The sequence below is a fragment of the Bombus bifarius genome, unplaced genomic scaffold (genome assembly GCF_011952205.1).
Source record: "Bombus bifarius isolate JDL3187 unplaced genomic scaffold, Bbif_JDL3187 scf7180000009200, whole genome shotgun sequence".
NCBI lineage: Eukaryota > Metazoa > Arthropoda > Insecta > Hymenoptera > Apidae > Bombus > Bombus bifarius.
In genome coordinates, this window is record NW_022884965.1 from 4,645,377 (window position 1) to 4,658,782 (window position 13,406).

At 39.9% G+C, this 13,406-nt stretch overlaps 1 protein-coding gene across 3 annotated transcripts in view; it reads left to right on the top strand.

Annotated features, from left to right (window-relative positions):
- LOC117214298 (ecdysone receptor) overlaps window positions 1–13,406 on the top strand; it is a 187,641-nt gene that overhangs the window by 71,668 nt on the left and 102,567 nt on the right. For all 3 annotated transcript variants that reach the window (XM_033460287.1, XM_033460288.1, XM_033460286.1), the window contains one exon: window positions 64–1,567. The gene's annotated coding sequence lies outside the window, so the exon portion shown is untranslated. The remainder of the gene's footprint in view (window positions 1–63; window positions 1,568–13,406) is intronic.

Sequence of the window (13,406 nt, forward strand, 5' to 3'; positions counted from 1 at the left end):
ACTCGCTTGAAAAGAAGAATATTCCTAAAACGATGTTATTTATTTATTTACTTTTGCTTACAGATGGTGGTGGTAGTTGAGCACCAGTGGGAGGAGGGCGGCAGCGGGGCCCAGGGCGATGTGGCTAGCAAGTGGGAAAGCTCGAGGAGGTGATAACGACTTCTGACCTTCCGTGAGAGCGTGTACCGCGACGTAGAGGGCGCCGCCGTCGATCGTCAAGCGAAAAGGCTCACCATTCGGAAGAAAACGAGAAGAAAGAGGCGGAAGAAGAAGAAGTGGAAGAAACTGAGTACGAAAACGGCGACGAAAGAAACGAAAAGGGTGGAGAGTGAAAAAGAAAGAGGGAGTAAAAAAGGCGAGCTCTAAAGGGGAGGCAAACATCAACAGGGATAGAGAAATACAGATACGTGTTTTGGAGAGAGAAGCCCACGCGATTAAAACGCCATAAAATTTGAAAAAAGAAAACAACAAAAAATCGAATTGAAGGGAAGGAAAGAGGGTGGGAAAGAAACGGGGAAACATTGAGAAATAAATTCCTTCCTCGTGGCCAGGTTGAGCACACACAAGACATTCTCCTTCTGCAGCGGGATATCGCTCCTGTACATTAAAAAAAAAAGAACAAAAAAAAAATATAACTTCTACCTTGAGAACATATACCTCGTGCGTACAAGTACCTTCAAACATAACCTCTTTTTCGCAGCGTAATAGTGCCTAGGCCCCTCCGGAAGAACGCGACTACAAATAATAATAATAATACAAATAATAATAAATAATAATATTAATAATTAATAGCAACGTTATACATATATTATATATATAAATATATACAGAGAAAATAAAAGATCTAACGAGAGACGAAAGAAGTTTTAACGTTTTAATCATAATCGTCAGTTTCGTTCGTTCGACTTGCAAGTCATAAACGTACACAAACACACATAAAACATAGGCAAACCCAGTGACTATCTGTATGTATACGGACGTGAACGTATGCAAGAGAGAGAAGAGCGGTCTGTTGAGATCAAGATCGGGATCGAGCAAGTTACGAACCACTTGGTCCAAGGTTGGACAGAATTTGAAGAGGAAGAATCGTGGTGGTGCGTCGATATATAGATCTTATCAGGAATATTCTCGTTGATAACGGTACCTCTCCCCCTTCGAGCCCCTTAATCGATTAATACGAACCAGGACAGCGAAGTACCTGCAGCAAACACAGATATATTTATAAGAATAATTTATATGATATATATATATATATTATATAAATAAATGAGTATATATAATACAGACACACAAACAGACACCGATAGTAGTAAAATAGTAAAAAGCAGCCTGTTGAAAGGCGACAAGTAACAGCTAAGGGCAAAGAGAATAATAACGATATCGATAAGAGTATATAATAATTAAAAAGTAATAAACGATAGTTGTTAAGAGGAAAAGAGAGAAGAAGATCGTACAACAGAGTGTGAGTGCTTAAATAATTCTAGAACGCGCTACGGTTAGAGTACTTCTACTTTTCACGGTTAATCTACTCAGCAATTGCGGAGCCTGTTCTACATATACGATCAAGGTGAGTCTGATGTTCTTTGAATTGATAGTTGTAGAGTAGAATTTCATTCATCGGGACTAATTCGAGGATTTTCTCAAATAATTCGTGTAACTGAGTTTTCAACGTATATTTACTGTAATTTGGTTCTTCGAGTTCTATTGCTTTTAAATATTCGGTACAGCATATTGAACTCTAGAAAAGGAATTTATTAATGCCGATAATAAATAGTCGTTGAGTATTTGTAAAAGGATTTTTTGCATTTAGAAATGTTTATTTAGAATAACATTTGTTATATATGTGCCAATATTTTTCAAGAAGGATTTTAAAAAATCAATAAGATAACCCTAATTCAGATCTAGTTCAGTTATCGCGTCGAATATTTTTCGTTCAGTCTGAATGTACCGTAACAAAGCACATCCTGTACGAGTCTGACACGAACGAGACGAATCTACTTCCTCGTTCTCAAACCACGACAAACACACTCAGGAACTACAAACTACTGAATATATATCAAACTACAGGGACATACAAACTACTGAAAACAAATGCGCAAATACAGATCAAGAGGCGTGGTAAAAATCAGACATATTGCTATATCAAACATCATCAAACACTTATCATCCGTTATATATCAAAGATTTTGCATCAACTCCCAATATTCAACAAAAAGTAACGAAGAACCTCCTGGGGAAGTCGGATACGGGCAAAACGAATCCTCTTGCTCGTTCTCAAACCATGAGAGACGCGCTCAAACATATTCAAACACACTCATATTAACACAGACCATGAAAAAGAGAGAAGATACACAGGTTTACAATCGATCGGTACGTGTTGCGAAAATCGTTCTCACGCAGGAGTAGATATCGCATCGGCGGTGCTTTCACGAAAACGCAAGCCTTGTGTTTCGTTAACGAACGTCCAATATCCACGATCCGGAAAGCGGCAGAACTTTTACCGGGGTCTCTATCTTGCAACGAGAATCTTCATTCTCGCGCGATAATTAGCGGCCACGGGTGGACGAAAAGCCGACGATCCACGCCGATGGGAGTCACACGCTCGCAAGTGAAAGGTGCCCGATACCTTCTCGCAATTTCTTTATCTAGCAGCGTCGATCTCTCCGTTCCCCTCGCTTCGCTCGGCGTAAATTATGCTATGGAATTCTTTTTACGATCGTTGCTCGACATTCGGTCGAATCTACCCAGGCCTCTCACTTTCACTTACGAACGCACAAGTTCCGTGACTATTATTCGACAGGCCCCCGTATGAAATTCACGTGCGAGGCCCTCCTGGCCTCGTTTTCCACTCTGATCGCTCAGGACAATGATTGACGTCGATCCGGACGAGTGTCGAAGTTTATAGTTAGATTTCATGTTAAGCTAACCTAAATTTACGTTCGAAGAAAGATTGAAGTATGACAATATGATGTTGAGCTAACCTAAATTTACGTTCAAAGGAAGATTAAAGTATGACAATATTATTAATAGTAGGTGAGCAGGCTGTCGTAGTAATAGAGATAGGTACGTTGACCAGACTGCGATGAAAATATGATTGAAGAGCTATTGAAATACGAATTTAGGCTTGGCAGGTTTGATTAGGTTGGATGGGGTTTGAATTCAGTTTGAATAGATTTGAAATAAGTTCAAGTCAAGCCATTAAATTTTCAGATTCGAGATAAGATTGGCAAGGTTGGGAGATTTGAATCAAATTTGGGTCCATCTTATTAGGTTTTGATCAAGTTTGAATCTCTGTGGAATGATGTTTCATTATCCTGTGTCGACAATACTATTGCAACGTTCTGTCAATTATTTTTCTGTGCTATTTTTTAAGCACAAAATTAGTACACCCTGAAATTTATTCATTAATATACTTTTTGGTACAACTGTAGAATATCAGTCTCCGGTTTTGATTCAAGAATTGCGTAACTGTACAACAGAGACGAATTCAGGGCTAAACTTCAATAAACTTGTAACCAACTCTCGAATGCTAACAACTGCTTCAATTCCAACATTGTGCAACATTTGCCTGGTTATTGAATTCCAAGTTTTAGGAAATGAGATTGGTTTCCCTGCTCCCCTGAAAAATCACTTTCCTGTAGTTGTGTCATTATTCCACCCTACATAAAATATACAAGAAGAGTATGAATGTTGAAATTCCTGGAACCTCGGAAAAAGCCAACCACTGTCACGTTTCTTGTACATTCCTCGAGAGTATATTCTAGTAAATCGCCGGGTTCAGGTATTTTCGCTGGGGTAATCGTGTCGAGGTCATAGAAAAACACGAAATTCATAGCGATTTAGGTATCGATGCACGGCATGTGCAAGCGCAACACGCGCTGCGGTAGGTGATTCGTTGGGTTTTTCATGGTGAAGCAACTAACGGGTATCTTGGCGACTCGTTTGGCTCACAGGTAGCAGGAGAGTCATTGTCCTGCGTTTACGTGACGAATTTCCCGTGCTTGCTCGTCTTCGCGAGTATCGTTCACGGCCACGCTATTCGCATTTTAACAGCTTTCTAAGAAGCCTTCGACAGCCTAGTGCCTTCCTAGCTTCGCTATGTGTTCGCTTTAAACTTCTTCAAACTTCTTCCACTTCTCCTCCCACGCGTTCTTCGTGCACACGTGACTATTTTCACGATGTCGAGGAACGTGGAACAGCGTGGACGTTGATTTATTGTGCTTAGTTGGCAGATCCTTTGGGCATTTCGAAATTGAGAAGCAGGTTCTGTTCGAGTGTCTCGTACAGTTTGAGCTTTCGTTTGATTGCTTATAGTCATCACTGGATTATAAGTAGACCGTGGAACAGTACGCAAACTTATATTTTTATGATTAGGATTAAGAGGAAGCCATCTGGCTAGAAAATAATTTCGGTAATACGAAAGCAGTTTGGAATATGTTCAAATTAACTAACCTAACCTCAAATCCAACTGTTTGAACATATAAAAAATGCGTATAATATACATAGTATAGTAATTGTTATAGATTCTATCTTTCTCACTTGCGTCTATAAAAATATGCAAATAAAGATGCACGATCTGGTGATCAAACGACAGCAAACTAGAGTTAAAGATCCAATTCGAGAAGCAACGCGATCGAAAATCGCGACAAGAATCGACGGTAGAGGAACAATAGGAAAGAAAAAAGTGTTTGGTTTACAGTTATCGGTTGCTCGTTGAAATTCTCGACGCCGTCCGCTCACACGTGCTTCGATTACCTCTTCTACGTCCCACGAAGCCCGTTCGTGATTTCGCGCCAACTCCTCCGGTCAATTGTTCGCAATAGTATCGAGGCAGCCATTATAATTCGATAAAATATCGATTCGAAGCCTCAGCTAGTTAGGAATATTATTTCTTTTTCTTTTCTTTTCTTTTAGTTTGTATTTGTAACAATTCTTATATATGCTACGTTTATTCTACAAATAAATTTATTTTATATTAAAGGAGGAACAGTTAGAACAGATTGGGGTTAGGTTAGGGTTAGCTTGGAGTAGGTAGTATTGAAAATAATAGGATGAGTATGATGTAATAGTAGTAATAGTAGGATAAGTGTAGAAAAATGATATTTTTCGTTTATTTAAATAAAAAAATTTCTTTCTGAACTTTGAAAAACTAGAATTGAAATATTCTAAAGGAATGTCACCTTTGGAATGTAACTTTGTTTTATGATGTTCTAATGGATGTTCGTGTATACGTATATTAAAGTAAATAATTAATTTTTGGAATAAAGGAATTTCTAGATCGTTTGAAGGTTTGGAAATCTGGTAAAAATGGCGTATTAAAGTGTTAGAACTTTAATCATGATCAACGTTAATATTATTGTATAACGTTCTCTTATTAATTTTTATCAACGGTATTAAATAAAAAGAAGTTTTCGCTGCTATGCATTATGATTTTTTCTGTTTAATTTTCTACGATGCACGCAAACTCGAGATTAACCCTTGCCTTATGATATTTAGTCACGTGCCACATATTATGGCATCGATTTACATAGTAAGAACAGGTTTCTCGTGCAACAATTACTCTAAATACATACGCGCACTCTAAATACGTATTCAAATTTCAATATCGCACGTCTGATACGACGTTACGATATTGAATCGCTTACATTCATAACTGAAGAGACCTAAGAAAGATGAATGCTTAAATCTAACCTTGAATTTAATCTAACCTAACATTCGCATAAGTTGCGCAAAATTTTATACATATATATCAACGTATAAATATTGCTAGTTACCAAATGTTACATTTAAAATCGAATTGTATGAACAATCTTTGAATCTAACCTATGGGGTATGGACTAATTGCGATAAAATGTCAGATGTTTAATGACTTTAGACGTCTAGATCGCAGACCTCTAAGGAATCCCTGAAACAGGAAATTATAACCTAACCTCAAACTCTAATCACATTCTACGTGCCATCAAACTCCTTAAATAAGTCCCTAAATCTCATCGATAGAACCAGAGACAAAAGACAAACATAACCTCTAAAACTAATCTTTTAACACGTCTGTAATGCGCTTTGGGTTACATGTATGAGTGCTGTAGCACTCAATTAGAGCAAGTTAGATTGAGTATGGTAGAACTCCACTTATCTGAATTTGTCGGGGGACAAACATTCTCGTTCGCATAATAGAAGTTCGCATTGAGATACGTGAATTGAACCAGCAGAAAGTTCGGTAAATCGGCCATTAATTAAAATCTCGTTCTAACAAATGCAGTTCTACTGTAGAAGAATGGAGAAGCTGAGGTCACGGGGTTCCCTGCAAGAATTCGTGCGGCGAAGAGGGGGGTTGGCAACGAAGGGTGGGACGAGCGGCATGCGGTCGGCAGGCACGGTGAACCAGATATTCGAATGGCATCGACGGGTCTCTGTTTCTCGGTGCAGAAGGAGCAGGGGTAGCAGCGGGACGCCCGAAGAGAGGAAAGGGACAGTCCGGGGAGGCGACTGGGTACTGGGTATACGAGGTAGTGGGTATAGAGTGGAGATATCCAGGTCACAAAACAAGTGTCGCAACCGACCACGTTGGCACGCTCCTGCGATTATATACACTTTGCGTCTCCGCGCGCCGGATTTCGACTCCTGCTGGCTTCCCGCGTGGAAACTGACGGGCGTGCCTGTGAACCGGACTATCGATTACTCGCGTGCCTCTAGCCGTATAGCGTCTGACTATGTCTCGATACCACGAGGACGGACCGTGTGGAATCCTGTTCGGGTCAATCAGGGTCACCGGGTATTTCTTGTTGCGTTTGAGGTGTTGCTTCTGCTTTAGAGTCCTAAAGTACCAAATATATCTGACACCTGACTCTACCTCTGTTAGCAGAGAAAAGAAGTAGACTGTGAGTTAGATCGGTTTTGGGGTACGTTTGAGGAAGCTTAGGTTGGATTGTCATAGTTTGCTGTGAGAATGTTTTAGGCGAGTTAGATAGAATTATTTCCGTTTGCTTTGCTTTGCGACGGTTTGCATTGACTTTCGGTTAAGTTTCAGTTGTTTTGTCTTAATGTGTTATCGTTCTTTTTAGGTTAGGTTTGAACCGGGTTTGAGTAAGATTCGGTGGAATTTTCTTCCACGTAAGACGTTGAAATTCGCCGCGTGTAAACATGGAAAAGACATTGTAACAGCGTTTTTTTGAAGCGAAGAATTTGGGATATAGTTATCTGTGGATGAGATACGCAGACGAAAGACTGGGCGACGAGGGACAGGAAGGTAACCAGGCCGTAAAAGGATCGCGAATCGGTCTCCATCTGAAATCGCCGGCAAGTCCATGTTTGGTCTTGGTTATCTCGTTTTAACAACGCAAACCTTTGAATCGCTTCATTCGTCCTTTCTCTCTTCGTCCCTCCGACTCTGCTACGATTCTCCCCTTTCTTCATCTTTGCACAACTCGCCCGTGACCAATTCCTGGAACAATGATTCATCCTTCGGTATCGTGACTTTCCTTGTGATATTTTATCCTCGTTGTGATTTATCTTCACAGATACTCGACTTTAATATTCAATGTATTGGCACTTGTACACGTACTGACTACTTGGTTGTTGACGAGACACTTTGAAATTCTATCTTTTTAAAAAAGAAACTTTAAAGAAAAAGTAGTCTACATTTTTGCTTATTTATCCACGTACGATAATCTCTTGTTAATTTTCACTCGTACTCGGTCGGTAATTAGTCAACTTTGCATATAGTAAACAAATTTTCAAGTTCAATTTTACCGGAAACGAATAACTTTTCACGTAAAATCTCTTTGCCGATTATGCCAGGATTACTGGAACGTAGAACACCGAAAAGATATTAATATCATCGATTTTTCTTCGTCGCATTTCTTCTTACATCTCGTCCAATTGCGTTTGGTTTCTTGGTATGCGCGCTACTTTTGAAATAATCCCATAACAAGAATGCGTCATCCAACAGCGTCACACGATGTCGCAACAACACTGGACCAGACCGTCGCGAGGAGATCGAAAGGTGCGTGTGCACGTGCGTCGCGGCGCGAGAGCACGAAGAACACCGGATATGGGCTAGACTAGAGCCAGACGGGCCGGAATGGAAATCAATACAGTCTCAACACTCGTCGGCTTCTCCCAGCCACCCCCTCGTTTCCCAACCTACCTCATTCTCTCACTATCTCTCTTTTTCCGCGGCCTTTTTTCTTTTTTATCTTTCCCTTTTTTTTTTTATCATTCCTGGTTCTGACTCGTTGTCTTTCTTCCTGGTGGCATCACAGGCTGCCAGAGCAGTTTACAGGCCTAACACGGATTACACGCCGCCGTCACACAATGAATCCTGAGATCTCGATTCTCCTCTGGTCATTGTTCTTTCTTTTATCCCATTCTTTATCTGTGGATTCTGCTTGTACTTGGACTTTTAAATTTTTTAAAATTTTTTCTATTGGAAAATTTATCGGTTTATTAGTTCAATGTTAGGTTGATATAGGTTGACATAGGTTAGGTAGATATTTTTGCAAATTGTAAATTTCTCGTATTTCTGTTTCAATTTTCAATATCTCTGCTCCAAAAATGGCAAATTTTTCATATTCCTGTTGTTAAGTATTTTCAACTTTCCGTATCCTTGTCCTATAGATTGGAAATTTTTAGAAAAGGTTTTTTTAAATTAGAAACCGAAAATGTTCCATACGGCCACTGAAAAATGTTGCGAGCTTTTTACATTTTTAAAATTACAAATTGAAAACTTTCTATGTCATTTTTCGACGTCCGTTTGTGCCTGGGCTTCTACATCTCCGGCGAGGAAAGAGTCTCTCTGGATCTCTGTGTGCAAGTCTGGTAGTAAAGTAAAGTGCCACTGGGTCATTTCACGGTTCGCTGTTACAAAGTAAAAATCTTTGAACGATCAGAAAAAGCAACCAAGATAACCAAGACCTAACCTCAATCTTTAAAATTAAAACGTAAGATTACGTTTCATCGCGAAATTCATTTCGGAGAAGGTCTGTATAAAATAGGCCGCGTGTATAGTTTCGAGAAATGCCGTGTGGCGGCGTGGTTGAGTTAAGAAGGAGACTGGAGAATTTAGTAGACGTCACAGAGGACGGATTACAGGTTTTCATGCACGCCTTCGTAATTGACGGCCTCTTAATTGCAATCCAGGATCGCGTCCCTAATTGCGTCGCGGTGAAAGCAACATATATCCTCCATCTTCTCATCCTCCTCTCTCTTATACAAGCTTCACTGGCGAATTCTGGTTTCGTGGTCCCGGGACCGGTTCCTTCTCACGAGAGTCGCCTCGCTTATTGCTGAGTAAGTTCTCGTAATTAAAGATGACCGTTCCCAACGGACCAAGAAGCGATCTACATGAGACTGGACTGGTTATTTCACGAGCAATATCGATATTTGTTGAACGCAGTTTATCAGCTGCGGCCGGTCTCTCAATTATACGTATCGATGATCGCGTATGGTTTCATCTGGTCAATGTTAAACTGGCTGCTTGTGATTCTTGGCAGATTGGGTTAAACGGTCACGTTAGTCGCTACGTTCTCCGAACGTGGTCGTAACGTTGGTCCTTGGAGATATCTGTTTCACTCGTTTTTTTCCTTCAGTTCGGTTTTGTAGATAGCGACTGTGGATCGTGTTTCCTAATGTTTACGTTACCTAATCTGTTCTCTAGTCGTATACCAGCGACTGAAGACCGACGTTGCCTAAATTTATGTGGGTCTTCTAAAACTCACGTTGGACGAGTACAACGACGTACTGTAAACGTTAGGAAACCAGGAAAATCGACGCCTTTCACCTTTGCAATTTCATTTCCAAATCTCTGAAACACGCATGCACAGGTTCAAATGAAAACTAAAGGAACAAAATATCTAATGACTAAGCTGAGGCTATTGGGTTGGCAACTAAGTGATTGCGGGTTTTTTTATTACAACCTGATGACAAAATCCGCAATCACTTAGTTGCCAACCCAATAACAATTTTCTCAAGATTAAACCAGTCAGATGGAGGAACGATGCATCCTAAACGTCGAAAGATGCCCAAAGACGCTATATTGTTTGCAGAGCTGTAGCGTTCTCTCGAAAAGGGAGAAGGGAAAAAGGTGGAGGGAAGAAAAAGACGTCTGCTGAACGGCAGCTAGTTCCCCATTTACGATCCACGATAGAAGCGTCTCCCTGGAGCACAATGAGACGCGTTTATAAGTGGAGTGAATTCATGCGGACAACGAAGGAACGACACTGAACGATCCACGGCGTGCCGGTGTGTTCTAGCGGCGATATAGACGCGAGGCTATTGATTTCGGAGCATAAATAGACCGCGGTCTCTATTATTCAAAATGCGCTGTACGCCTGCCGCCGACCGACAGCGCCATCCTCTGCTGCAAAATAATAGCCATGCTTCCATCTTTATTTCTTCTGTGACTTCTTGTCTGACTCGCGCGCCTCTATCTACTTATTTCGGCTGTTGGCCGTCTGATTGCGGGAACTATGCAGTTTCTCGGTGCTTGTCTTCTTTCCAGTCAAATTGTTTGAATCGTCGTCCTATTTTATTCTAGTTTATTTTATTTAAATTTTGATATTTAATCTGGCAAATTTTTTAGTTGCTTCTGGTTGTCTCGTCTGATTTTAGGTTTTGTCTTAAAACGATGGGTCTCTCGAGAACTGTTCCTTCAAATTAAATTGTTTCAATTCCTTTTTTTTTTTTTTTTTAGGCTTTCTTTACTTAAACTTTCTTTACGCTTTGTCTGCCCATTGCTTCTGTCTCTACTGATCCGCGGTACTTTGCCGCGAACGACGGATCCTCCAGAGATTCTTCTTTCGGAATTAACTTCTCGAAAGTATTAAGCCCAGAAATTCGCATCTCAATTATCATCAATTATAACCAAACAAGATATTCGACTATTTTTTAAATTATTTAATGATCCGTGTTCCTCGCTCAGTTAACCTTCATTTAGGCATATTACTCCTTGATATTGCTCGATATTAATATCGAGATACGTATAATTTTGTGTGCTGGACTACATTGGTCGCGTAGTAGTGACGCACGTACGTGAATATGAGTGTGTGGAAGCATATGTGCGCGCGGCGTCTCGAAAAGCAGATGAATGTAACTGTTCCGTTGGCAGTGTGACATGGAAGACGGCGAGACACAGAGAGCGCCGAGACCCGTGCAAATGTAATCGACGAAGATCCTGGGAATCGTTTATTAAATAAATCTAAAACTATTTTAATACGAATTCTAAATGTAATCTTAGTGTTCCTTTACTTTTATTTCGCCGATTAAAATCCACAATTCTCAACGATTAAATCTCTCTAATTCCTGAGATTCCTGACATTCTCTAAAAATCGTGCGACACACGTCGATCTTTGAAGAGGAACCGGGGCTTCGGTTCCCCGTGAAAAGATCTCGCGTGTACGATCGGTCGTAGTGTGGGCTCAAGATTAATTTAACTCCGTTTTACCTTGGCTTTTACACGACCCTTGCCACTCCCACCTTTCGCCGACTTGTATCTTGTCCCGTCCTCTCGGCTTTATTGCAACGTTACAACGATCCTTGAAACACAATCGCCTCTTCTTCCTCTCGGAGCACTTCGAATTTCCGCGGCTGCCCGTCGCGTTCGTTTCCTAATCGTTAATTCCGAACCGAAGAGGCGTAGGATTTCAGCCAGTTGAACACGCGATTCTTATTCCTGTTCGCGTTCCTGGACCCCTTAAGGACTATGAACTCTCCCCTGATCGGTTTCTTGCAGGCAAGCGAATAATAAAGTGCCTGTAGCGACCCTTCAGGATCGTTCCTTTCCTTTTAAAGGATATTTCTTCGGGATTTATTATCTTTGCAGGAGCGAAGGAATATTTCATGAAATAGGAGGGGTCGAGTATCGATATTGATTTATCGACGTTTTTTTCTTTTTCTTTTTTTTTTTTTGTATCTCGTTTGTTTGTGGTTGGATGAAAGTAAGCAAAGATTATGGTCTCGTGTAATGGGATCATTGTTGGAGTTTATCCTTCTTTTCGAATAATTCAATTACGTTCGAACAGTCGCGTGTCTTTCTTTTCAAAACGTGGAATATATCGGTGGAGAAAAGTGATAAGGTATCGATGTCGATTTTTCGCCCTGTCGTTTTCCCATAACTGTGTATAACATTTTTGCAGATTTATTTTTATTTTGGTTTTTAAGGCAAAGAGGAATATAGCTGACAGGAAACGGCTGGTGAAACATGGATATCGATCCTTTGCAATAATTTTTTATTTTCGTAGTACGGATATTTTCGAAGATTTGTTTCTCTCTTTTAAAGGAAAAGAGAGCTATGTGAATATTATTCATCCTCGTTTTTTTCAATAATTCAATGATTTATTTATTGTTTTTTATTTGTTAGAATTAATTCACAAGATATTTTCCTCTCGTTTTCCTTTTCGCCAGTGGAAACATTGGAAATTAGAAATAGTTCTAGAAAACGTTTAAACAAACTACACTTGTTTATACAAGTTTTTTACATAAAGAATTTTCTATAAAAATAATTAATAGCGAAACTAAGTAACCTAACTGGTCAGTTTCCGAATAAAGCGAAAGTTTCTCGAAGCGAACACTAAAACCAACAATTATCTTCGTAACCCATTCCGATAATATATTAATAGTTAGGAAATTGTTGAAAATTGCACATCGAGGGAAAGAGATTTGAAGTAAACGGAATTCTGAACGGTTGGTCAGGTTCACACGCCCTAATGGGTCAGCAGGAACACACAGAACGTGTTCGAGGAAACGCTGGAAAGGCGGGGGAACATAATTGCTAGCGTGTTCGTAATTCTTGGCTCTAATCGGTAATATCGGTACAGCCCAAGCTACTTAACGTGATTTAAGTTACATAGTCCGTTTTATCTGCCCTCGACCATCTGAAGGCTTCATCTCACCGAAGTAAATTCTTCGTTCTTTAGCAAACTCTTGAAATATTTTCCATTAAATTTGTCAAACATTACCACGAATTATTTAATACAAAATTCCAAATGTTACGTACATTTATTACAAAAATTAGATGTTAATAATTTTCCATATTTCTATCGTAAAAAGAATACAAAATTTCCATATATAGGGTGGTTGGTAACTGGTGGTACAAGCGGAAAGGGAGTGTGATTCTACGCGGAAAAAGAAGTCGAAAATATAGAATAACAATTTTTCGTTCGAGGCTTTATTTTAGAGAAAATCGACTTTGAATTATCGCTCGGTACGCGTGCACTTTATCACGTCTCGTTATAACGGATCTCACTGTAGGTCGTTATTCTATATTTTTTACTTCTTTTTTCGCGTAGAGTCACCCCCTTTCCGCTTGTACCGCCAGTTACCAACCACCTTGTATTTGGCAAAAGAAATTTTCGCTAATTTGCACGTCGAAAAACGCCGATATTTCCATTGGCAACTAAGTGATTGCGGGT